Here is a 25,170-nt window from a genome sequence, read left to right as displayed (position 1 = left end):
GGCGGGATTGTGGTATGAGGAGAGATTGAGTAGACTAGGCCTGTATTCTCTAGAGTTTAGAAGAATGAGAGGTGATCTCATTGAAACATTCAAAATTCTACAGGGCTCGACAAGGTAGATGCAAGGAGGATGTTTCCCCTGGCTGGGGAATCTAGAACCAGGGGTCACAGTCTCAGAATAAAGGGTAGGCCATTTAGGACTGAGATGAGGAGAAATTTCTTCACTCAGAGGGTGGTGAATCTCTACCCCAGAGGGCTCTGGAGGCTCAGTCATTGAGTACATTCAAAACAGAGATCGATAGATTTCTAGATATTAAAGGTATCAAGGGATATGGGGATGGTGCAGGAAAATGGCGTTGAGGTAGAAGATCAGCCATGATCTTGAATGGCCGTGCAGGCTGAAGGGGCCGGATGGCCTACTCCTGCTCCTATTTCTTATGTTCTTACGTAACCACCTCACTTATATTTCAGCACTAACATTGGAGGCAATGCTGTAACATAATGCTGTATACAAGTACTAATTTTACTCACACCTGGCACATTTTGATTGCTGCAAACATGAGAAACAGGAAATTAGGGTCCATCTGACTCTTCAAGATCAAAGAAGGACCCGTTGGTCCTGTCGTTCACCAAGGTCCCAGGTGCCTCGTTGATCTCCACTTCTTGTCAGCTTGCGCTTCCAGCAATTTGCGGCGCAAAACATTTTCGAGCTGAAGGTTGAGAGAAAAAGTCTAACTCACTAGGCGTGCTATGAGATGTCCCACTCCAGCAAATTCTGGGCCATTATCACTTTAAAAGATTTTAATGTCCAATGGAAAATATTTGTCTTCTGCCAGAACAACAAGTTCAAGTTTTAAAAAAAGAATTCAACCTTTTAGGTTCCATTACTTGCAGATCTTGCTGTCTCCAGGTCTTACACCTAGTTTATTGAAGGTTCACTGAGCAGCCATTGCAGTCGAACATCTTCCTTTAGCATGAAATTTGACTGACGGGCTGGTAGAAATTTAAACCTTCTGATCATCCAGTAATATTTACATGGCACCTCAGTTTTAATCTTAAGTTTGCGCCTGATCCATTTGAATCTGTTTTGTGTGATCTTAAGCTCCTTACTTTGAATATTATTGCACTCATTACTGTTTTCTCTGCTTACAGCATAAGTGTTTGTTTAGGTGGCTGATCCGACTTATTATTTGGCATATTAGGTAGGGAATTCCTCAGGTCCTATTGCAAAACTGTTATAGTCCCATTTGTCTCAGTAAATGATGGTACCAAATTTCACTTGCCATCACATGCTTGAACTCTAAAGGGAAAGCGTCATTTCCCTCATGTTGATAGCTCTGCATTTGGATGGCAATTGTAGAGTTCTGGTCTTATAGACAGAACAAATAATATCTGCCAGTCCAAGTGTTGTTTTGAGAACACAACATTGTGGCAACCCATTACCAAGCAACTATAGGCTGCATGGGTAGCATAATGCATTTCTTTGCATTACCTCTTGCAAACCACTTGGCAAGGTAAAGGCTCATTCTCCTTCTAATATGGCTACTTCTAATTGAAGGAGAGGCCGATTTCCTCACCAGTGGAAAATTATGTTGAGTTTTTGTTTTACACATGTATAAATAATTAATTGGCTTTCTCCTCTCCAGTCTACAAACGGTTGTAACATTAGCTGCTGCCATAACAATGGGTCGACCAATATTAAGCTGATGAAGGATTTTACTAGACTTTTGAAATATTTTTGAAATGAATCTCTTAAATTAAAAACCCATTGTGGCCAGCTGTGAATTGTGATAAATACCTTCAAGAGTGTGAGGCACCAGATCGCTCGAGAGTGACATTGGGACTTCCCTAATCTTCCATCATTGATGTAACAAATAAAAATTAAACGTAGTTGACTCTTGTGCATTGAGAAATTTTCTGGTCAGCAATGCAACACCTGCGACAGTAACTCTCCAATGTGTTGCATAAACCCTGTGAAAAGCAAAACATTCACATTTGTCCCCATGTAATAGTAAATATTTTATAATGTTCCACAATCTCAACAGAACAGTATCTACAGAGAATAGATGGCCTCAACCAGAATTCCAAACTTTTCAAACAATGCAGACAGGTATCAATTATTCCAGTAGCAAATCAACAGACTCGTGAAGCAAGGTTATAGCATAGCTGCAATGACTGGGGTAAAGGAGAATGGGGGGGGGGTGACATGTCTGTCCCAAAATTTTTTGGCAGGGGTTATGTGCCCTGTAACCCCCTCTAAATCCTGGAATTGCCCCTGATAACTCTCATCAACACTCCTTATAGTTGGTGTGCCTCCAGGTTAAAATGACCCTTCCCCTCTTTAATTTCCATGATTATCCAGAATTGAGTACCTGTGTTTGAGATTCTAGATACCAGAAAGTGAGTTGACCTATTGGGATTACGTAGTAGCAAAAGAGTCACATTTTTAATTGGATAAAACGGAATGATAATCATTACAACATAGGGAGTACACAGATTGATGGTAAGATGCGCTCTCCCGCGTGCCAGAAATGTGTGCTCAAATTGAACTGAATAATTGGGACCAATTTTCAAGTAGTGGCAAATGCTTAAGATGAAGTCTGAATGTGAAGGTCTCTGCATCTGTTATATTTTTGTGTATAGAAGAACCTACAGTTTAAATCAGTGAAAGAGATTGGTTTTGGTTAACTGTTTAAGATTTTAAACAATCAACTCTAGCAACTTGCTGACTGTTATTAACTTCACCTCAAGTTCCAGTTGATCGTAATATAATTAATTTTAACCATTTTCAAAGACCTATTCTGTTCCTGCTCGAGTTCTGAAGGCAGAGAAAATCTGTCACCCCTTCCTTGCCAACATCTGATCAAGGCATAGAAGAGTCTTCACTGCATTGTTTAAGGCTTTATGGAAAACTAAATTACAAAGTTTAATTAAGTGCAACAAACAATACAGTGTTACCGTTAGAAATCTGAAGCAGCAAACAGTATGAAAACCCTGAATATGCTGTTCTGTCCTACAGTTTGCTTTTATGTGTGGACATTAGTGTAATTTGATGAGACATTGCTGTGCAACAGATCATAATGAATTGTACATAATGTTTCTCCAATTTAAGACTTTCTTCCCAAAATGAATTGGTAGCTTCTTGCCCAAGTATGGTGAGCTGCTTGTAAATTGCAATATTTTAATTAATTAATTAATATGACCAACAGAAATCATTGTACCACCAAAGATAATGTATCCATCCTAATCCAAGATCTCCAGGAGTTTTTAAAAATATATTCGGATTTTTAGTTATAGAATTTGTTCAAAATTGCGAGCTTTGCATTGTTAATGTAACAGTCAGTTTTCAGTTCATTTGTACTGAATGCACTTCATATCTTCATTTGCTGATGTTCTACATTTCACTATCACAGGCAAACCAAATAATCAAATAGCATTTGATAACGAAACAGTAAGCAGTGACAGTTAAAATTCTGAATCACTAATGGGAAATGTAGAAATAAGACCTCTTGTCAACGGCTGTATGCATCTGGCTTGGCTTCATCCCTTGCTGCCTGTTAAGGCTCCACCCATTTGTGTGAAACCATTCTGTTCATACCTGAGCTAAGCTCTCAACGCCAAATCAGACCCATTTGAGATGTTGACTGCCTCTTCCGCTTCTGAAATATTGCCTGCTTAGGACCAACAGGTACAAAAAATAATTAAAAAGGCTAATGGAATGTTAACCTTTCTCTTTGGGGTTGGAATACAAAGGGATGGAAGCTTGCTCCCTATTAAGCAAATTTATTTAACAAAAATGAACAAGCAAATAAATAAGTATTAATATACAGACATTTATAAAAATGATAAAAGCTTGCAATCTAAATGCTTAGCTATTATATATTTTAGAAATTTACTGGAACTGCCCGGATTTGAATAACTGTCAACCATATTCAAAAATAACTGGCTGTCATGCAAATAACTAAACAAACCGCAGTCTATGTTTAGTCAAAAGTAGCTCAACTGAATTGCAGTCAGCTGATGAAACTTGCAACATTTGTATCAAGTTAAGTTTGGGACAAGATCCTAACTAGTTACTGAATTAAAGGCACTTCAAAAAAGCAAAACAAGACAGAACTGCTTCATTTCACTGTTTTTCTGTGGCTCAGTTGTAGCACTCTAGCCTCTGAGTCAGAAGGATGTGGGTTCAAGTCCCACATCAGGTACTGTGCTCTTCCCATTCAAAACTGCTGTCATCATCCCCCTCCTCAAAAAAAACATTCTTGACCCCTCTGTCCTTTCAAACTACCGCACCATCTTCAACGTCCCATTCATCCCAAGTCATTGAATATGTTGTTGTCTCCCAAATCTGTGCCCCTCTTTCCCACAGTTTCCTGTTTGAACCCCTCCATGCCATAGCGCTGAAGCCGCCCTAATCAAAGTCACAAATCGCACCCTCTGTGACTGTGGTGTACTATTCCTCCTCATGCTCCTCGACCTCTCTGCAGCCTTTGACACAGTCGACCACCGCATCCTCTTCCAATGCCTCTCCTCCATTGTCCACCTGAGTGGATCTGTCTTTGCTTGGTTCTACTTTTACCTATCCGATTATAGCCAGAGAATCTCCTGCAATTCTTTATCTTCCCAACCCACACTTTTAACCCTGGAGACCCCAAGGATCTATCCTCGGCCCCCTTCTATTCGTCATCTATATGCTGCCCCTCAGTGACATCATCCAAAGACATGGGCCCCGATATTTATGAGGCGGAGGAGAGGGAATGGGGGTGCCTGTCAGCGGCCAGGAAATCCGGACATACCGGGAAGGCCGAGATCCCGCCAAATTTAACGGTAGGACCTCATTAGAATTTTTTTTACTCTGTTTCAATCTGGCCAGCTGCCGGGTGGGAAAGGCTGGCCGCTGCCGGGCGAGAGAGCCTGCCGTACAAGGCAGTAGCCGGGGACTGGAGAGGAGGGAGGGAGAGATCGGATCGCGGGGGATGGGGTAGGAGATCATGGAGGGGAGAGATTGCGGAGGTCGGGGGGGAAGCAGTCCTGCTCTTCCTGGCTTGCAAGCAGTGATGAAAAGCACTCACCTGCTGGATCCAGCCGTTCTCGTCTCCCTTTAGCTGCCAGGTTTCCTGAGCCCCGGGAAACCTGTGCTGGAGCCGTTAAATCCAAATGGCTGATGAAATCTGAGTCACAAGGCCTCATTAACATATTATAATTACCGACCCACCTCCCGAGAGCGGGTTACTTGGCCGACCCCCAACCTGCCCCAGTTAAACTGGAAGTAGGCGGGCTCGCGGTGGGTTGGGGTTGGGTTTCCCATTTTTAACAATTTAAACCCCCCTCCCCCGGCCAATGTCAGGTGCTACATGTACGTTGATCCCACTCAACTCAACCTCTTCACTATCTCTTTCGACCCCTCTGCGGCCTCTGTGTTGTCAGCCTTCTTATCCGAAATCCAGTCCTGGATGAACTGCAATTTCTTCCAATTAAACATTGGGAAGACCAAAGCCATTGTCTTTGCAACCCCCAAAAATCTGTTCCCTCGACAATGAACCCAACTCCTTCCCAGGCCATTGTCTCAGGCTGAACCAGATTGCAACCTCAGCGTCCTATTTGACCCCGAGCTGAGCTTCCGACCCAGGTACCTCTCTATCACAAAGACCGCCTACTTTCGCCTCCGTAATATTGCCTATCTCCACCCCTGCCTCAGCCCATCTGCTGCTGAAACTCTCATCCATGCTTTTGTTACCTCCAGACTTGACTATTCCAATGCTCTATTGGCCGGCTCCCATCCTCCAACCTCCATAAACTTGAGCTCATCCAAAACTCTGTTTCTCGTATCCTAGCCCGTACCAGGTCCTGCTCACCCATCACCCCTGTGCCTGCTGACCAACGTCGGTATCCGGTCCACCATCGCCTCAAATTTAAAATTCTCACCCTTGTGTTCAAATCCCTTCACGGCCTCACCCCTCTCTATCTCTGTAACCTCTTCTAGCCCTACAACATTCCGAGAACTCTGCGTTCCTCCAACTCCGGCCTTGCTCATCCTCACTATCTTCAACCCATCGTTGGTGACTGTGCATTCAGCTCCCTGGGCCTTAGGCTCTGGAATTCCCTCCCTAAACCTCTTTACCTCTCTCTCCTTTTTTTAAGACTCTCCTTAAAACCTACGTTTTTGACCAAGCTGCAATGTACTCACCTACTTCCTTTTTAAAGGAAGTAGATGAGCACATTGCAGATGCCCTAACTATAATCTTTCAAAGTTCTCTAGGTTCAGGAACTGTCCCTCTAGATTGGAAAATTGCACGTCACTCCGCTTTTTAAGGAGAGAGAGGGAAACCAGGGAATTATAGACCAGTTAGCCTAACATCTGTTGTGGGGAAAATGCTGGAGTCTATAATTAAGGATACGGTGACTGAACACCTAGAATTTTCAGTTAATCAGAGAGCCAGAATGGATTTGTGAAAGGTAGGTCGTGCCTGACAAACCTGATTGAATTTTTTGAAGAGGTGACTAAAGTAGTGGAAGGGGAATGTCAATGAATGTTATTTATATGGACTTCCGGAAGGCATTTGATAAGGTCCCACATAAGAGACTGTTAGCTAAAATAGAAGCCCATGGAATCGAGGGAAAAGTACAGACTTGGTTAGGAAGTTGGCTGAGCGAAAGGCGACAGAGAGTAGGGATAATGGATAGGTACTCACATTGGCAGGATGTGACTTGTGGAGTCCCGCAAGGATCTGTCTTGGGGCCTCAGTTATTCACAATATTTATTAACGACTTAGATGATGGCATAGAAGGTCTCACATCTAAGTTTGCCAATGACACAAAGATTGGTGAAAACATAAAATTACAAAGGGATATTGATAGATTAGATGAATGGGCAAAACTGTGGCGAATGGAATTCAATGTAGGCAAATGTGAGGTCATCCACTTTGGATCAAAAAAGGATAGAACAGGGTACTTTCTAAATGTTAGTGAATGTCCAAAGGGCCTTAGGGGTTCAGGTACATAGATCATTGAAGTGTCACGAACAGGTGCAGAAAATAATCAATAAGGCTAATAGAATGCTGGCCTTTATATCTAGAGGACTAGAGTACAAGGGGGCAGAAGTTATGTTGCAGCTATACAAAACCCTGGTTAGACCACACCTGGAGTACTGTGAGCAGTTCTGGGCACTGGACCTTCGGAAGGACATATTGGCCTTGGAGGGAGTGCAGCGTAGGTTTACTAGAATGATACCCGGACTTCAAGGGCTAAGTTACGAGGAGAGATTACACAAATTGGGGTTGTATTCTCTAGAGTTTCGAAGGTTAAGGGGTGATCTGATCTAAGTTCATAAGATATTAAGGGGAACAGATAGGGTGGATAGAGATAAACTATTTCCGCTGGTTGGGGATTCTAGGATTAGGGGGTACAGTCTAAAAATTAGAGCCAGACCTTTCAGGAGTGAGATTAGAAAACATTTCTACACACAGGGTGGTAGAAGTTTGGAACACTGTTCTGCAAACGGCAGTTGATGCTAGCTCAATTGCTAAATTTAAATCTGAGATAGATAGCTTTTTGGCAATCAAAGGCATTAAGGGATATGGGCCAAGGGCAGGTATATGGAGTTAGATCACAGATCAGCCATGATCTTATCAAATGGCAGAGCGGGCTCAAGGGGCTGAATGGCCTACTCCTGTTTCTATATTCCTATGTTCCTAAGCTTTTAGTCACCCCGCCTAATATCTCCTGCTTCGGTTTAGTGTCAATTTTTCTCTAATTACGCACCTGTGAAGTGCCTTGGGACATTTTCTGATAATGGTTCAAGTTGTTGTTGGAGGAGAATGCCAGCTCCCTTGTTTGTGGGCTATAATACGCCCCTCTACTAGCTGTTGATGAGATGTCCAATAACTTTACCTCTTCAGGATGATTTGCGGTCAGGGCATGTCCAATGGAGTATTTTATTGTGTTTAACTCATTTATTTCAGATTTGGATTGGCCAGGCTAATAAATTGAAATGTTATTGAAATACCCATAAAGTTATATATAAAGTAGCTTGTATTCTATTGAGAACATGTCAGCTAGAAATTCTCCTTTGTTTAGTGCAATTGCTCAGGGTTACGTTATGGTGGTTCCAGCTGCAAGGGGCAGTGCCAGGTTATGACTTCAACTGCCATTGTTCTATTCTAACAGCAAATACAAATATGTATTCAACTTTGACAAGTTTACAGTGCATTAGCAGAAAAGACCACAAATTGAATCCAGGACAAATTTCAAGATACCATAGAAACATCACAAAGCACCTTGTCATTCTTTATATGGTTCTTTTGTGTACCATATTTACTGGCTGTGTGAGATTTGCATGTAATAGGAGTTGTCGCCAAATCCTCCCTTTTATTTACAAAGAATATTTGAATGCAAATGACTCCTTGCATTAGATCTTGGCATTAGAAATAATTTGGTAAATAATATAATTCAACTTGTTTTGAAATTGGAACAATTTTGCACACTAAATGGCCCTTGTTTCATCAAAAAGTATTTCAAGGCTTGAAGCTCCAGTATTCCATGCTTTGTGTAACTTTCTAGAGGTCATTTTTCATCTTGAGTGCCAATTCATGGGATATTAAAGCATGGAAAAAGGGATGCAGGCCTCGAACACTGGATCTCTGCCCCCTTTGCGTACATGCCCATTTCCAGTGGTGTGGACGCATGTGGAAAAACTTTACAGGTGGGAGTTTCATTATAATTAGGATAATGTGGAAATATTGCAGTGTGTACTATCTACAGGATGCACTGCAGTAACTTCTTCGACAGCACCTCCCAAACCCATGACCTTCACCACCTAGAACGACATGGGCAGCAGGTGCATGGGAAAAGCATCACCTTCATGTTCCCCCATCTAAGTCATACACCATCCCAACTTGGACGTATATCGCCATTCCTTCATCGTCGCTGGGTCAAAATCCTGGGACTCCTAGCAGCACTGGGAGTACCTTCACCACATGGACTGCAGTGGCTCAAGAAGAAGGCTCACCACCACCTTCTCAAGGGCAACTAGAGATGGGCAATAAATGCTGGCCTTGATACCGATGCCCATACCCCCAGAATTCATAAATATATATATATATATATATATATTTAGAAAATATTCACAGGTATGGTAAGCCACAAATCTATTTTCTTCTGGCACCAACACAATCAACCTCTCCACCACTCTTCTGAGGCCAAATCAGGAGATGTGCAATCTCTGTGCTGTGCTTAACACTGAGTTAACCTTCCTAATTTACATCTGATAACTTGCTAAGACTACATTTTCCATCTTTGGAACATTATCCAGCTGTGCCCTACCCCCCTCCTTCCACTGCTAAAAACCCTAATCCACACTTTCATCACTTCCAGAATATATTTCTTTAATGCTCTTATGTTTTGGAGTTGTACGTAAGATATTTAAGCAAGTCTCATGTTCCCCAAAGCTGGAGTGTACCTTTATCTGACCAAAATTTGGTAAATGCTAGTGAGGTCCAGGAATCAAACAGAGAAACCTTGTCACTGTACACTGGCTTTCTGGAATGTATCACTTGCTGCCATATAATTCTCTTTGTCTTCAATAGACAGGTTGACTATAAACTCAGGCTATAAACCAACACACCATCTATTTATCACAAAACAGGTAAATGAACAGAATTAATTGAAAATAATACATGTTACAATATGTACAAACTTTACCAACCTCCTTGGTATATCAAACCAATAAAGGCATTTCTCCCTGAGCTACCCCTCTACCTATATTGAACCTTAAAAATGGATGTTCCCTTACGTGGTGAACCCCGGCCATGGAGCCAAATGATCACAGACTCTCTGCTAGTTGGAGACTGACTGTAGACTGACATCTGAGGCAAACATACCCACAGAAGTATCATGCTAGATCTATTGAAAGTATACTGAACAAAGCCCATTCACAAAGAACTGCATTCCTCATAATCAAATTAGATGGTTAGCCATTTTTGACACTGATGTAAGAACGTTTGTCCCCTAGTTCATTCATTTGTGATAACCCAATCAGCATAGATTCCATAAAATCCAACGTCTCTGCATTCAGTTGGCATTAGAATATTAAAACTACCTTTTATTTGCTTGGAAGCAGTTAAAGACTTCCTGATACATATCCAATACTTCCAGGAAGCTTGTCTTGATTCCATGCTGTCTGTGCATCAGACCAGATGGCCATTTTCTCCATGATCCTAGATTATTAACCCCTCAGATGCTGATACCAGAAATAAGGATTTCAGTAATCCAGTATAAACAAAAATAAAGTTTTGCCATCGCTCTCCTTGCCAACATTCCCGTCTCCCCCTTCATAAACTCCAGTTAATCCAGAACTCCATGGCTTGAGTTCTATCTCTCATAATCATGACTATTGACTTTGTCAAGTATCACTTGCTTCCTGTCCCCAATGCATCAACCATGGGATTCTAATTTTCAAATCCTGACACTGATCTCTCCCCACCTACTTCAGTGGTCTTTTGAAGTCATATGTCCTGGCTTGTACCCTCTATGCCTCCAATACTGGATTACTGCTCAATCCTTGCTCCCCCAGCTCTATAGTTGGTGACTACTTCAGTACAATGCCCTTGTAGTTTGGAGCTCTTCCAAATCAACATCTCTGCTTCAAACTCTTCTTAAAATCCCTTTGTTTGACCATATTTTCAGTTCATTTCCCATAGCCCCTAAACCCTACCTATCTCCTGCTGGGCACTCTTTTAAAACACTTAGACTTTCTTCTGTGTGAGGGGCCCTATAAAAGTATATGTCCTCCTCATCCTCAAAAACAAGAAAATAACCTAACAGTGTCTCAAACCCATTTGTCGCTACTGGGATTGAAAATGCTTAACCCTGAAACTAACTCTTTTATGTTAATATTGACAAAGAACCAAAACTTATGGAGATGTTCAAAGTTTTGGCACTGCCCCTCAGGTTTATGTACAAGCTATAGACAGTAGCACGCCAGTGAAATCATTTAAAGTTCTGCGATTTCCTAAATAACCAGTTTAACAAAGTTCTATCAGTGAAAATTAATCTGAGTGTCCAAATTGGTGCCTTTTAGATATTGCTACATCTTTTGAAGGCCACACATGTGATGACAACATAAATGTATTAGCAGTCCACACAATTAGGAACAGCAATATTCAACCTTGGGTCATAGAATATGAGTTAGTTTTCATATCATTTAACCCTGTCACGTAGGCCAACATAGACTTCAACAAACTTGTACGGACACATTCTATTTCCACTGTCTCAGTTTAAGATCTGAACATCTTGTACAGTACTTGACTCAGGTCCTCATACAGTGTATGCAAATATATATATCCTCTAGAAATGGGGTCAAATTCTTTTACTGCGCACTGGGGACTGTGGCGGTGTAGACCTAGAGTCGGCAGCTGTGCGTTCTGAATGATGTGCGTCTCTTATGTGTGCTGGTCCTTGAAGGACGCCTTCATAAGAGAGAGTGCCTTCTGCCACCAGAACACTAAGCACTGGGCTCTGTCTCCACATGGATTTCTGTGAATTTCATTAAGTCTTTCTCAGCTGTACTAGGCTGTAGGCTGGACACTGGACACTAAACACTTCCTTCATCTAGGACTCTGACACTGAGTGAAATAAAAACTCTGGAGGGATAAGACTGAACGTTTTGCTTAATTGATGCTGGATTATATATAATTTGAATGCCATAATAAAACTTTTGAATTTTGAATGTGAGAAATTATGCAAAAATAGCTGATTATGGACTACAAATAGTTATATCTTTGAAAGGGCTTGCATATATATTAGTACAATACAACTAATGTAATTCTTGATACTCCATGTACCACTATATCCTTCAGAATCATGAGTCCGAGGCGATCTCAGGCATGTGTTCATGCATATTGGATTGTAGCTTCTTTGTTAATTTTTTCCTCCTTGTTAATTTTTGGGATGGACACGGTCACAAATCATTGATTCACTTTTGATAGCCCCCAGAACTTCCAGCTTCTTTGATTTTTTTAAATTTTTGTGGCAATCATATTCTAACCCTGTTAACCTTCAGTAACCTGCATTTCAGTTTTAGTGCCTATTTGTAACATTTTGAAAAGTTTCACCAATAAAATTACAGAAACCCAATTTTTCTATCACAGCTTGGTCGATCTTGTTTTTATGTGTCCTATTTGTGCAGTGAGAAAAGTCATTTGCATAAGCAGGTGACTTTTTCTGGAATTTGCCACTGTCAATAATTGTAGCTGAACTCTGGTTGCATTACTTGTTTTTCTACAAAAAGTGAAACAGAAATGTTTCACTTTTTGTATTGTCATGGTGGATATTAACTGCAGAAATCTGGGTGGATTTTTTTCTTTCAAAACTAATGGGGGAAATTTTCCAAAAAGTCCTTTTCTGTTTGCAACCTCCACTTCTAAAAGTACCGTAGTCAGGAGTGTATAATCAAAAGAAATCTGCCAGACTTCTGGGAAAGCCATTAAATTTAAAAATTGTATATTCCATTGTGGATGTGAAACATGGGATTTTCAAATAGGAGAAATTATTATATGCTGTTGTTTATAAATCACTGAGACTTGGCATTGCTGGTTGCATCACTCTGAATGGTATGCTGTAGCAAGTTGCTTCCACCAGCAAGAAACTCATCTGGATTCTGCCTGGAGGCCTGTTGGCTAAGGCCCCATTGTAGCACTGACGCCACCCACCAATAGTACCTTAGTACTGCTGCTGGCTCCCATTTTCTCAGTATAATTCCTGTAGTAAGGCTTTTACTTTTGAACAGCGGGTTCATCATTTTTTTTAATGGAATTCTGGAAACCAGTTAAGACTATTCGAGAAGGAGCTAAACATTGCAGGTGATGTGAAGAAAAATTCTTAAGCTGGAAATGTTCCTTCCTTCCTTCATTGCCCACAGTAGACACACTTCTTCTAGAAGAATCTTGAGAGCAGGAGATGATTAGCTCTGGATCTACCTCTTGAAAGGTATTATTGCACATTTTTTTCCTGGTGTACCAAGCTCTGTTGCAACCCACTGCCCTTGCATATTCAGTGTATTAGCATAAAATGTCTTCAAAGAAAGGTGTGGGTGTTATTCACTGACTAATCCTGACTAATTGCCATCAATTTCGTGCACACAAACTCGGCAAATTAGTACAGCTGGACTCCCTCTGTTTGCAGCACCTACCTCCACAGAATATTACGTTGAAAATAGCCAACTACAGACATATTTGACAAATCAGTAGCGCCTCAACTTCATGAGAGAATTCATGATGAGCCAAGCATATTGCAGGAAAGTAAAATTATTTAGCACATTCAAGTGCAATGGTTCATCTACACAAATGTGCCCTCCACTGGGTGTTTATATGCAAGATCCTCCGGATGTAAGGATGCCCAAAATTGAGACTAGGTTTGAGGAGAATGTGAAAGTGAAGCATTCAGCCCTGGCATTGTATCCAGTCCCAGAATTCTATCTTGGTATTGTCTGTCCTTCAATTGAAAATGGATTTATATTGAATGCATTCCCCTCTTCTTTGTAATTTTCTTCAGTTCTCCAGAAGCAACAGGTTTCAGCTAGTCTTCCACCTCTAACTAAACTAGCTGTGGTAGAATGGACGTTGAATAAGAGCCATTTGAAGGCTTTGGGGCTTTGCAGGATAGTCTCTTGTAAGTGACAGCACCTCTGCCTGGTTTGAAATTCCTATTCTACTTTTCCTGCCTTGTAAGGAGAGGGATGCAATCCCAGATTTGGCTACTTGCATAATTTTTTAAGATTCATTTACTCAGCAAATGCAATTTCATAATTGTTCCAAATTTACAGCTTTTTTAAAAAAAAATACAAAATTGGTGTGAAACTTACTTTCTCCACTTTAAATTTAGTGTAGAGACACTCCTACTCCCTGAGGCACTTTCACCCTGCTAATGTAAACCATCTTGCCTTCTGAAGGAGAATATATTACCGCTCTGAGATCTTTTTAATTTATCACAAAACTGGATTTATCAGTTTTTAATTCATCACTGACATGAATGTCTTTTCCAGTCAAATTTTTAAAAGATGAGCGAGTGTGAGTTCCCTTTTAGCTTTGTGACATTCATTTTGACTAGGATTCTGCAGCCTTTAAGCTTTATTTAGTGCAGTAGTTTGCAAACATGGCTGTGTATGGCACCTGATGCAAATATTGATTCACTCCTAAGGACCCCTATCTTGAATCCAAAAAATCGGAATCAGGAAAACATTGTGATCTTCGCAGAAGACATTTTTTATTTGTGTACAGCGGCAGAAACAACATGCCAGCAAGTCAACAAATACAGAAAAATTACAGAATTCTCAACACTCTGCTTGTGATGCGTGTTATGACTGGTCCCATGGAGACAGAAATCTGCTAACTTCACAGACTCCCTTAGATCCCCTAGGGTCATGGTTCCCAGTTTGAAAACCTAGGGTCTAGTGTTGCCTATAAATTCAACTCCTTTCCATGTTATTTTATACCAGCTATAATTCTTCTAAATGACTTTTGCTCTTGCCGGTTATTTGATAAATCCTTTGTTAAAGCAGGAATAAATGAGCTGCTTCAACCTTAGTCCTTTACTGAGCTGATTCTGAAAGGGTAATGCTTTGTGGTGAAGAGAGTACGGTCCTGGTATTTTTTAGTTAGTTTGACTCGGGTAACCAAAGCAGACAGATCAAGGGAGACAAATTTCAGTTAATATTCATTCTAGGCCCACAAGGAAATTTGCAGATTATTTGTTTTTTATACCCTGGACATCTGAAATAGAGAAAATGCTCGAATTACACAGCAGGTCCATCAGCATCTGTAAAGAGAAAAGCCAGGTTAATGTTTTGGGTGTAGAACTTGGTCAGACTCTGATGAAGGGACTATACCTGAAACCATGCCCGGTATATTGCCTCTTTTGGAGCTTTGTTGCCAGAGTTCAGTTTTAAAATCTGATAAAGATCATAATCAAATGGAATTTAGAAAACAAGTATTTGTAATCTTCATTTAATAAATAAATATTATAAGATCTCTTTTTATTTAACAAAACAAACTATCAGCTTAAAAGGCTTAAAACTATTGCTCGGATAGTGACTGAAAATATAAAATTTTGTGCACTATATTCACTGGGTAGCTTAATTAACCCCACATAAAACATACATAAGGTATGATTTCCATAAATGTTAAATTATTTCTTTTCAAAAAAAGCTATAAATTTAATAATAAGTTTTTGTAATACCTACTGATTTGCACTCGGTGATGCCAAGGTGTCACCATAACTCACTAAGTCTCGCCCACCCAAGTGAACCATTCAGGATTTTTGGAAAATTCTAGTACTTTGTTGTTTCTCAAATAGTGAGCATTTACCCATGGAAGATCTCAGGCTGTACTCAGTAAATAAATTAAACAATCAAAAATGAAGCGTGTATACAAGTCAGATGCAGAAAAAGGAACGTAAAAGCAGAGAAAAATTGCAATGCTGGAAGCAAGGAAACAAACTTACGAATCTTCTGGCTGGCACCCAATTCAGAGCAGCAGGAAATCTTCAGAATCCTTAGAGGCAGAGTGGTGAAATATCTAACACATCTCATTCTGGTGCCGATGACAACGAAATGGAGCAGGACCAATTTGAGTCTGAAACAGAAGAAAATGAAGATGGTAATCCTCTTACTATTAGCCTAGATGAAGCAGGAGCAGGAGGAGGAGGAAGAGTACAAAGAAGAAAATGATGAACCGGAACCACCTCATGTTTCTGTTGAGACAATTCTTTTAAGTGCAGGGCCTCTAAAACAGGATGACATAGACAGGCTTTATAACTGGAAAATAAAATTCCATCCAAAAAGAGGTATCAAAGGAAAGCCGTTTTCCCGCCTGCTTCTCTCCCACACTCTTCCTAATGGAGAGAGAACTAAACGTGGCAGGACAGCAGTGATTCAGCATGCTGTTTATTGCATTCTGTGTCAAATTTTCCCACAGAATGTAGTAACTTGAGGTTTTCTTCCAACCTTAGCCATGCCAATTGGTTGGACTGCAGAATACAGCTGGCACCAGCTGTAAAAGAGAATCCGTGACCACTCAAAGAATTCTGTATGAAATGGGTGGATGTTAGGAGATTGAAATGTGATAAAACCATCCCTTCATTATTTGGCACAAATTTTACAAATGAAAAAGAAAAGTGGAAGGAAATTCTTAAACATATTTTAGATGTTGTTTTGTTTATTGGAGAACAAGGATTAGCTTTCCGTGCCTCAAGCTCCAAGCTGGGTGATAAATTCAATGGCAATTTCTTAGGTTTTATTGAATTGTTAGCCAAGTATGATCAGATTTTGGGTGACGATGTTGATCGTATGAAAAAGGCACGGGGCAAAATGAAGGACTTCACGTACATTACTTGTCACCTGAGAGTGAAAATTGATTTATTTAAGAATGCGCCGGGCACATGAAAACAATCCTAGGCTAGGTTAAAGAGGCCAAGTACATTTCAATAATTTGCAATGCAACACCAGACAACTCTCACAAGGAACAGATAGGACTAATAGTCAGATACATTCATCAAGTACCTGCAGGAAACTTTGTGATTCAGGAACATTTCTTGTGCTTCAGAGACTTACCAATAAGACTGGTGAGGAAATAGATGAGATGATGATGAACACTGGATTAGATTTCAAACTGTCGTGGACAAGCTTATAATAATGGAGCCAACATGGCAGGGAAGTACTCTGGAGTTCAGGCGGTGTTTCTTCCACAATCTACTGGCACTATTTTTCTCCATGTGCAGCGCATACCCTGAACCTAGTTGGTGTTGATTTGCCAGAGTCGTCAATTGATTGCATTACATTCTTTGAGCGTCTTCTGTCATTGTACAATATTTTCAGTGCAAGTCCTCAAAGGTGGGAGATTTTGAGGAAAAATGTTCCTGTTTCATTCTGTTCAGTATCTAACACATGGTACACAACACATATCGATTGTGTGCATCCTTTTGCTAAGAATCAAAAAGGCTTAAAAGTAGCATTGAATGAGTTGCTTGAATTGAACCTGACATGTACATATCAGAAGTAATATTGCTAGCCTACTCAAATACGTGTCCAAATTTAAATGTGTTTTACTTGCATCAATTTGGCTAAAAATTCTAATCCCCATCAACTAACAGAATCTAGTCCTTCAGTACTGAGATGCTACACTTAATGTCAAAAGAGACAATATTGACTTCCTTATCACTGAACTGGTGCAGTCGAGAGAAAAATAGAATGAAATTATTAATGAATGTGAGCTTGTTACAGCAATCCTCTGTATCCACCCTCCAGAGGTATAAGTGGCATCACACCATTCATGCCCACCATCTAGATAAAGAAGAAGGTAATGATGCCGCCACAGATCATCAAGACAAACCCGTGAAGGACCAATTTCTGGACAATATTTTCTTTCCTATCATGGACTCTGTTATAAGTCAACTCAAAATGAACTTTGATGCATACTCTCGTATTTGTAAAAGGCTTGAATTTCTATGGACGTTTCTTGAAAACGAAAAGGTTGATCACCAAAGATTTTCTCCATTTTTATTCCACTGATATCTCTGATGATATAAAAGAATAATTCCTCAAACGCAGTTACAAAGAAAACATTGACCACAAAATACTATCGCCGCTTCGTTTACTAAATAAGCTGCATGAAATCTCTCTTCAGAACCTTGTCTGCAACCTGATTGTTACACTTAACATATTTTGTTACATATCAGCCTCTGTGGTCATCACAGAAAGATCAATTAATGCTCAAACGTGTGAAGATCTACCACTGCGAAACTGAGTCAGTCAAGCCTTAATGGCTTAGCAACTCTTTCCATTAAAAGTGATCTGACAAGATCTATAGTTTTCTGTAACATTATTGATTTATTTGCTGACTAAGAGGTAAGAAAAACTACATTTGAAATTGAAAGTCTTAAAATAAATTATATCAAAATTTGGATATTTAATTTTATTCTACTTTCTTTCCTGCATGTTTTATTATCACAGATCAGTTTCATTCATAAACCCTGCCTCCCCCTCCCACCCCCGGCCAAAGATTGGGGCCCCAGTACAATTGCACCCACCCCTCTCGTCAGAACTGCCTGAAATGTTAATATGTCCTTTCTTTTCACAGATGCTGACAGACGTGCTTTGCGTTTCCAGCATTTTATATTTTTAGTAAGGATAATTTTACTTTACAACACAAGGGGGTGCACTTCTGATAAGTGAAGTGCAGGCTCACTTTTTAATTTTTCTCAAAATACTGAAGTTTTTTATATGGCCGTTTCAGGCACCAATTACTGCACTGTTATTGAATAATGATTCTAAAGTTTTAAACTGTTCTATTTACAAGAGTGATGCAGACACTGCAGATATTTGTTATGCTTTGAAATCTGTAGTTTGTGGAAATGTGTATTCATGTGATACTTGTATGTTTGAGGTGGGGCTTCAAATGTATGGGATTCCCCACTGCCTTTGTCTGTGTTAGTCTGGCAGGTGGTGTAATGCCATGCTGTAGTAAGGGACCTTGGACAGATTGTCCTTTCTGCACTACATAACATTGAGGAAGCCCAAATACAAGTAACAATATTCTGGTTATTGTAGCTACTCAGCACTTTGAATTTTTTGCAGTGCCTTGTCTTTAAAATGGAAAAAAGGAGTGGTCAAATTGGTCTACACTTATCACCAAGGTTGTATCCATGCCTCCTCCAGCAAAACAAAAAAACAGGCAAGCAAATATTTAAAGGATGTAGATATTGTAGGCCCGACGGTAAGATAAGTAAAACGTTCTGCATTTGACATGATCTTACCATATTCCTTTTTTAAAAGAGATTGGAATCCATTTTCCACTTTTTTTTTTCCCCCCCTCCTCTCCTGAAGGAGGAGTTGAGCCCTGGCTGAGGTACAGTCCCACAGGCACACCCAGAGCCTCAACTAAGTGGCCATTACTCCTGTGTGAACTCAGACAGGCCATCAAGGTGAGACTTTGGGAAAGTGCCTGTGGGACTGTACCTGAGACACCATCAGTCACTGCATTTCCACATGCTGCCACTGCAACACACCAACAGGGAGCAGACCAGGAACCTGAGAGAAGGGGAGTGAAAGACTGTGAGCTCGAGAGAAGTGAGTAGTGCTGGAGAGTCTAGAATAGATGGGAGAGCAGGATCAGGCCAAGAACAGGTTAGTGCACTCCCCAAGCTGAGCTGCGGTACCACCCATCACTATGACTCTCAAAATAGGACCAACCTCCAATGACCTAAACTTGTAGTCTTGTACGCAAGTATATGCATTATATAGATTAAGATGTCAGCCTTAGCTCAATGGTAGCATTTTTGCCTCTGAATCAGAAGAGGGTTGATTCAAGCACCACTTCAGAGACTTGAGCGCATAATCCAGGCTAACACTTCTGTGCAGTCCTGAGAGAGTGCTGCACTGTTGGAGAGATGTCTTTCGGATGAGATGTTAAATCGGGCCCCATCTGCCCTTTCGGATGGACGTAAAAGATCTCTCAGCACTATTTAAAAAAGAGCAGGGAGTTCTCCTAGCCTCCTGGCCAACATTTATCCCTCAAACAAAACATTAAAGTATAGGTGATCTGGTAATTTATTTAATTGCTGTTTGTGGGACCTTGTACGCAAATTGGCTGCCGTATTTTCTATATTACAACAGTGACTACACTTCAAACGTGCTTCATTGGCTGTAAAGCGCTTTGGGATGTCCTGAGGTCATGAAAGGCGCTATATAAATGCAAGTCTGTCTTTCTTTAATCCCTAAATCCTCTGGCTTAAAACATTTTTATTTTTCAGCAGCAGTTGTTATTTATATGTACAAAACTAGCTCCATTTTGGTGCTCTAGTGAACTGTCTGAAATCCAGTCTAGTCTGGATAAATGAGGAACCCAATTTAAGTTCTGCTCCAACAGTTTAGAATTCCAGGCCCAATTATATCATTTACTAATGTATTACGTTTGTCAGGAAACTACGTAAGAAAACAGACAAGGGTCATTTGATAGCATTTAAATAAAAGCATTTTTTTCTGCCATTTCACTCTCCTGCCAACATATGTCAAATCAGCCTATTGTGAAATAATTTAGTCTACTGATATGTGTTTGCTTTGGAATGTATTTCAAAACTCTGTTCTTATCTGTTGCTTTCTACTTTTTACAAGGAAGTGCAGGGCCGCTGAGGGATTTATGTGCTCATGGGATTTAGGAATGAACCAGCTCAATTTTTCTCCGCCCCAGTGTACACACATTACACACAAGTTGGTGTGTGTGTGCGTGTGTGTGTGTGTGTGTGTGTGTGTGTGTAATGTGGCATCTGTTCACCATTATCAAGTCGCTGGATCTTCCTTCATCCCAGGTCTAAAATTTTGATCCACCTTACAACACATGATCTTCGAGGAAATAAATAGTTATAAGCCAGTAATAGTTAGAGAACAGATGTTCATTACTGGCTCACACTATGCTACATCTGGAGCTATTATTTAGCTCAAACAGTACAATTTCTCTTTTATAGCATTATAACAATGGGGCTTTTGTTGGAAGAATAGTTAATGTGCAGGAAGCACTCATTGGCCTCATACCTTCTGTTGTGGGAACAGTGTGGATTCCCAGGGGTTTTAAGAGTACCAACTGAGATTAACTTTTCACCAAGTGGAAAATATTTTTTCACACCAAATCTGTACAGTAGTTGTAGGTTGTTTTGACAAAGTTGACCTATTGCATAGAAAGACAATGGCATTAAACATTTTACAACTGCTTGTCTTGCATGAAAGTATGTAGTTTTCAAATCTCCACCCTAACACAGTTTTTCTTCAAATTAAAAGTTTACTTTCCCTCAGGTCCTCTATTGTTTTGTGTGATCAGCGCTGCTTGTGCCCTTTGTGATGAAGTTTGCTGAATACCAACATTTAGTCTCATTTAATATATTGGTTTGTGGATTTTTTCCCTCTATTAGCTGCTTGCAGAAGGAGCAAGAAATGTTTTTGTATCTGAATTTTCTGGGTGACTTGTCTCAAAAATGGGTGATAAGATCTGTGATATGAGCCCTGATTGTTTGACGGGTTTGATTTGAAATGCTGGCTGTTTCCAAACTGACTTTACTTTCAGTTTTACATTTATAAACTGCTTACAATGCAAGAACACCACCCTGTTTACTCCAGTATGTTCCTTTAGTCTCTTGCAACTGGATAGCAAAGATATGCTTCTGCCTTGAACAGTTTGTGAAGGACATTATTTATAGGTAAAATTAGTACAGCAGTAATAGACACAATTGAAAATCTCTATTTGGACCAGATTGGATGAATCAGACTTGTGCTTTGGATTTGGACGCTGTGCAGTTTGCCTTCCTGATCTGAGGTTTTGGATCCTGATTCCTTAAACTTATTATGTTGCACTTGTTAGTGCAGTATTGGTTCCATTTTTTTATGGCAGTGTGAGCAGGGAGCATCAAGTTTTACTGCCTAGTCACACTGCTCTCAGGGTTGAGTTTGCACAGCTCAAACACGTGCATGCAATGAAGTTTAAAGCCTGTGTACTGTTGGTGTATTTTAAGTCAGTTGATGGTTTAAATGAATGGAAGAGCCGAACAGGAGGTTGCCTCAGTTTTGTAATGTGTTTTTGTTTTTTTTAAAATGAAAAGTGTGCTTTATGCCGGTGGCATTATAATGCAGCTGGTACAAAGTAAAATCAATGTGAGACCATCTCTTGAAGATAGCTTTGGATATTTTGAAGTGGGGCAACACTGGCAATGTTGTACTGCACAACCAAAAATGCAGTCATTTTGTGGGAAAATTCAGGTCTCCAAGCCTATCTGCTTCAGCACTTACCAGGAGCAAGCAGAAATTGCATTCATAGTCTGAACTGATCCAAGCTCGGTATGTTTTGGGGAGGGGAGATTGTGGGAGTGATTGGAATTTGAAAATGACTTTGAAGTTCATCACTGCTATAGCCACTATAATGGTAACAGGAACACATGAGGCAGCTATTTCTCAACTTTTCATGGGGTGCAGTTCCATGAATTCTGATACTTGCACTGAGTGACCAGTCTTCATGTGTGACTTTGGACCTTCAGCATTAATGAACTGTGAGGGCCGTCAAACCAATCCTCATTCTGTTTCTACCTCATTACACCCCACCCGCGTAGCTTAGTTTCTAGCAGGGATCATTAATTATTGATTAGAGCTCTGTGTGAGTATCACTGCCACCCCCCCATCCCATCGATAATCAGGGGAGCTTTAGACAATTGTAGCAGCTCCACCAATATTCCAGCTGAGATTGGGTAATTCAGTACAGACTGAGGCTCAACTGTGGGATCTGCCAGGTCTGTATTGCTCAATACGACAACACCTGGTGCCTTTATCCACTGACAAAAATGTATTTATATTGTACTGTTACACGCAAGCATAACATTTTAAGGAGCAGATGCAAATCTGATTAACCAGTAGTACAAAGGCTGCGATTGACAGAAAATCTTTCAACTTTGGCATCGCTGGTGTCCTATTATGTATTTCAATCATGTTTGCCAACTGTTAATTGTACTCCATACAACCATCCCATTTATTTTTTAAAAATTGGGAAAAATTATTTTACATTACATCTGATGTGGAGGAAAATAAGTCAGAAGGTCAGTGAGATTAATTAGGATAGTTATTTAACTAAGCCAGTCTGAGGCTGAACCAGACTGTTCGCAACCTTGGCGTCCTACTTGACCCTGAGCTGAGCTTCTGACCCCATATCCTGTCCATCACCAAGACCGCCTACTTCCATCTCCGTAACATTGCCCATCTTCGTTCCTGCTGCTGAAACCCTCGTCCATGCCTTTGGTACTCGACTATTCCAATGCTCACCTGGCCGGCCTCCCACCTTGCACCCTCCGTAAACTTGAGCTCATCCAAAATTCTGTTGCCATATCCTAATTCACACCAAGTCCCATTCACCTATCACCCCTGTGCTCGCTGACCTATATTGGCTCCTGGTCTGGCAACGCCTCAACTTTAAAATTGTTATCCTTGTTTTCAAAACCTTTCATTGCCTCGCCCCTCCCTATTTCTGTAATGTCCTCTAGCCCTACAACCCTCCGAGATCTCTGCACTCCTCAAATTCAGGCCTTTTTGAGCATCCTCGATTTTCATTGCTCCACCATTGACGTCCCATGCCTTTAGCTGCCTAGACTGTAAGCTCTGAAATTCCCTCCCTAAACCTCTCTGCCTCTCTACCCCTCCTCCTTTAAGATACTCCTTAAAACCTACCTCTTTCCTGTCCGAATATCTCCTTATGTGGCTTGGTGTCAAATTTTGTTTGATAATGCTCCTATGAAGTGCCTCGGAACGTTTTACTACATTAAAGGCGCTATATAAATGCAATTTGTTGTAAACAATTGAAATCACAGCCTTAATCGGGCTAATACCTGTCACTGTTTGTTTATTTTCCATTTATGAACTTTTACTTTGCTATTACTGACTCTGCAGTCGTGCCACCAATAGCAGTACTGGGTACATTTACCTTCACAAAGATGGCTACAATGTATCTGTAGCTGAAGGTCATATCTTCAGCTTTCCTTCTGGGATTGTTGAAGATGGTGTGTCAAGGTGCTATTCCAAGTTTTTTCATTCAGATTAGTCTTTAAGTTATGTTGATAAGTGAATGCATGGTAAAGTTGAATGACTAATGGTGGAATGTCATTTGAATGTGGACCACAGTCTTTTCATTTTTGTTGCCATGGCTCCAGACTAATTTTTTAAACCTTCCTGTTGGTACATGTGTGGAAGGTTCACTGTGGTTCATCAAAAGACATATTTGTGGATCAAGTTTAAGTCTTCCTAACTGTTGGCCAATCAATATGGGGACTGAAATGAAAACAAATAAATACAGTAAAAAGCACTGGAGAGCTTTGCAAAGATTTAGACATCATTAAAATGTAGTTATTTAAAATTGCAGGCAACTTTTCAACCAGTCAGAAATGTGATCTTCAGAGTATGAGTTTTATGTATTTTCTTAACATCCTCTCCATTTTCTTCCTCTTTGATTTCAGCTTTTCTCTTTGGTTTTTATGTAATTTATTTTCCTGAAAGTTGATTTTTGTAACTTTTTTTCACATTTGGTTTTTGTGTCTGTCTGCTTTTTTTTATTGCTCTGCTTCTCTAATGATTCCCAAAATTGACACTGAAATTCACTTGCTAACCTAAATTTAAAATTAGCCTTTTAAAGTGTCCCCATTTTGAAAGCTTAGCTGCAGAGAACAACTAAATGCAACTGTATCCTTTGGTCCAGAGCACTTGTGTTTCGGTGGATTTCATGGTAACAAAAATTGCATAGCCCTGCAGTCTTGTATTCTAAACTATGATTAATACTTTAAAGTCCCATTGAGTTTTCCTTTATAATTATGATAATTTTTGGATTTTGCAAAATTGCAGCATTAACTGTAAAAGAAGAATTCTGAACAGTGTTAATATTGTTTTCCTCTTCCTTCTGCCAATGTCTCCGCTCCCACATCCTCCCCTGAAGTTGTGGACTCTTACTGGGGTACGGTTCCAAGGGTGTGCCCCCGATCCATGGCCATTCTAAAATATCTTGCCCAAATGACCATTTTTACTTGAATCTTGGCAGAGTGTCAGCAGGCTGTTTGATCCCGGGCGGGGAACACATCATAGCTGAGCCCGATCATGTCCTCACTTGATGTCAACACATGCACATCTCTGGCAGCGATCACTGATTAATGATCAGAAGTGGGAACCCTCGCTGCCCTGGAAAGGTTCAGCTAACTCAGCGTAGACCAGGAATCGAATCTGGGACTTTTCTGGTCTGTATGTCTCCGTTATAATAGAGAATACATTGGTGAAGCCCCAACATTGAAATATTTTAATGTGCTGCCTATGGGATGGAATTTCCTCTGTAATTGCATACGTAATCACGGCGTAAAGCAAATACCCGACGTCAAAGATCGAGCAAATCCTTCGCGAGTGTGCTGCACACGTAATTATGCTACACCTAAACTTCTTCAATCTTTTACGCCCATCTACCGATCCCTCCGCCTGAATGCGTCTTGGCTCATTATAATGGCTCCACCCAGAGGCTAAAGAGCTCCACGTACTAATTGCCTGTAATTACAGATTTAAAATTAAGCCCAGAATTTTCCTTATCACTGCTCTATATTTTCTGTTTTTTTGAATGTATTT

General features: G+C 40.4%; 1 protein-coding gene and 1 long non-coding RNA gene across 4 annotated transcripts in view; one reads left to right on the top strand and one right to left on the bottom strand.

Annotated features, from left to right (window-relative positions):
• vgll4b (vestigial-like family member 4b) overlaps positions 1-25,170 on the top strand; it is a 106,900-nt gene that overhangs the window by 27,138 nt on the left and 54,592 nt on the right. The gene's annotated exons all lie outside the window — the stretch shown is intronic.
• On the bottom strand, positions 1,804-23,812 carry LOC137334398 (uncharacterized). The gene is made up of 3 exons (XR_010966136.1): positions 23,498-23,812; positions 15,495-15,625; positions 1,804-1,970 (listed from the first exon to the last, which is right to left on the bottom strand). It is a non-coding gene; the product is annotated as an uncharacterized lncRNA (long non-coding RNA).

The sequence above is a fragment of the Heptranchias perlo genome, chromosome 17 (assembly GCF_035084215.1).
Source record: "Heptranchias perlo isolate sHepPer1 chromosome 17, sHepPer1.hap1, whole genome shotgun sequence".
In the NCBI taxonomy this organism is placed as follows: Eukaryota; Metazoa; Chordata; class Chondrichthyes; order Hexanchiformes; family Hexanchidae; genus Heptranchias; species Heptranchias perlo.
The sequence above is the reverse complement of the archived record's forward strand: the minus strand, read 5'-3'. Positions and strand labels throughout refer to the sequence as shown.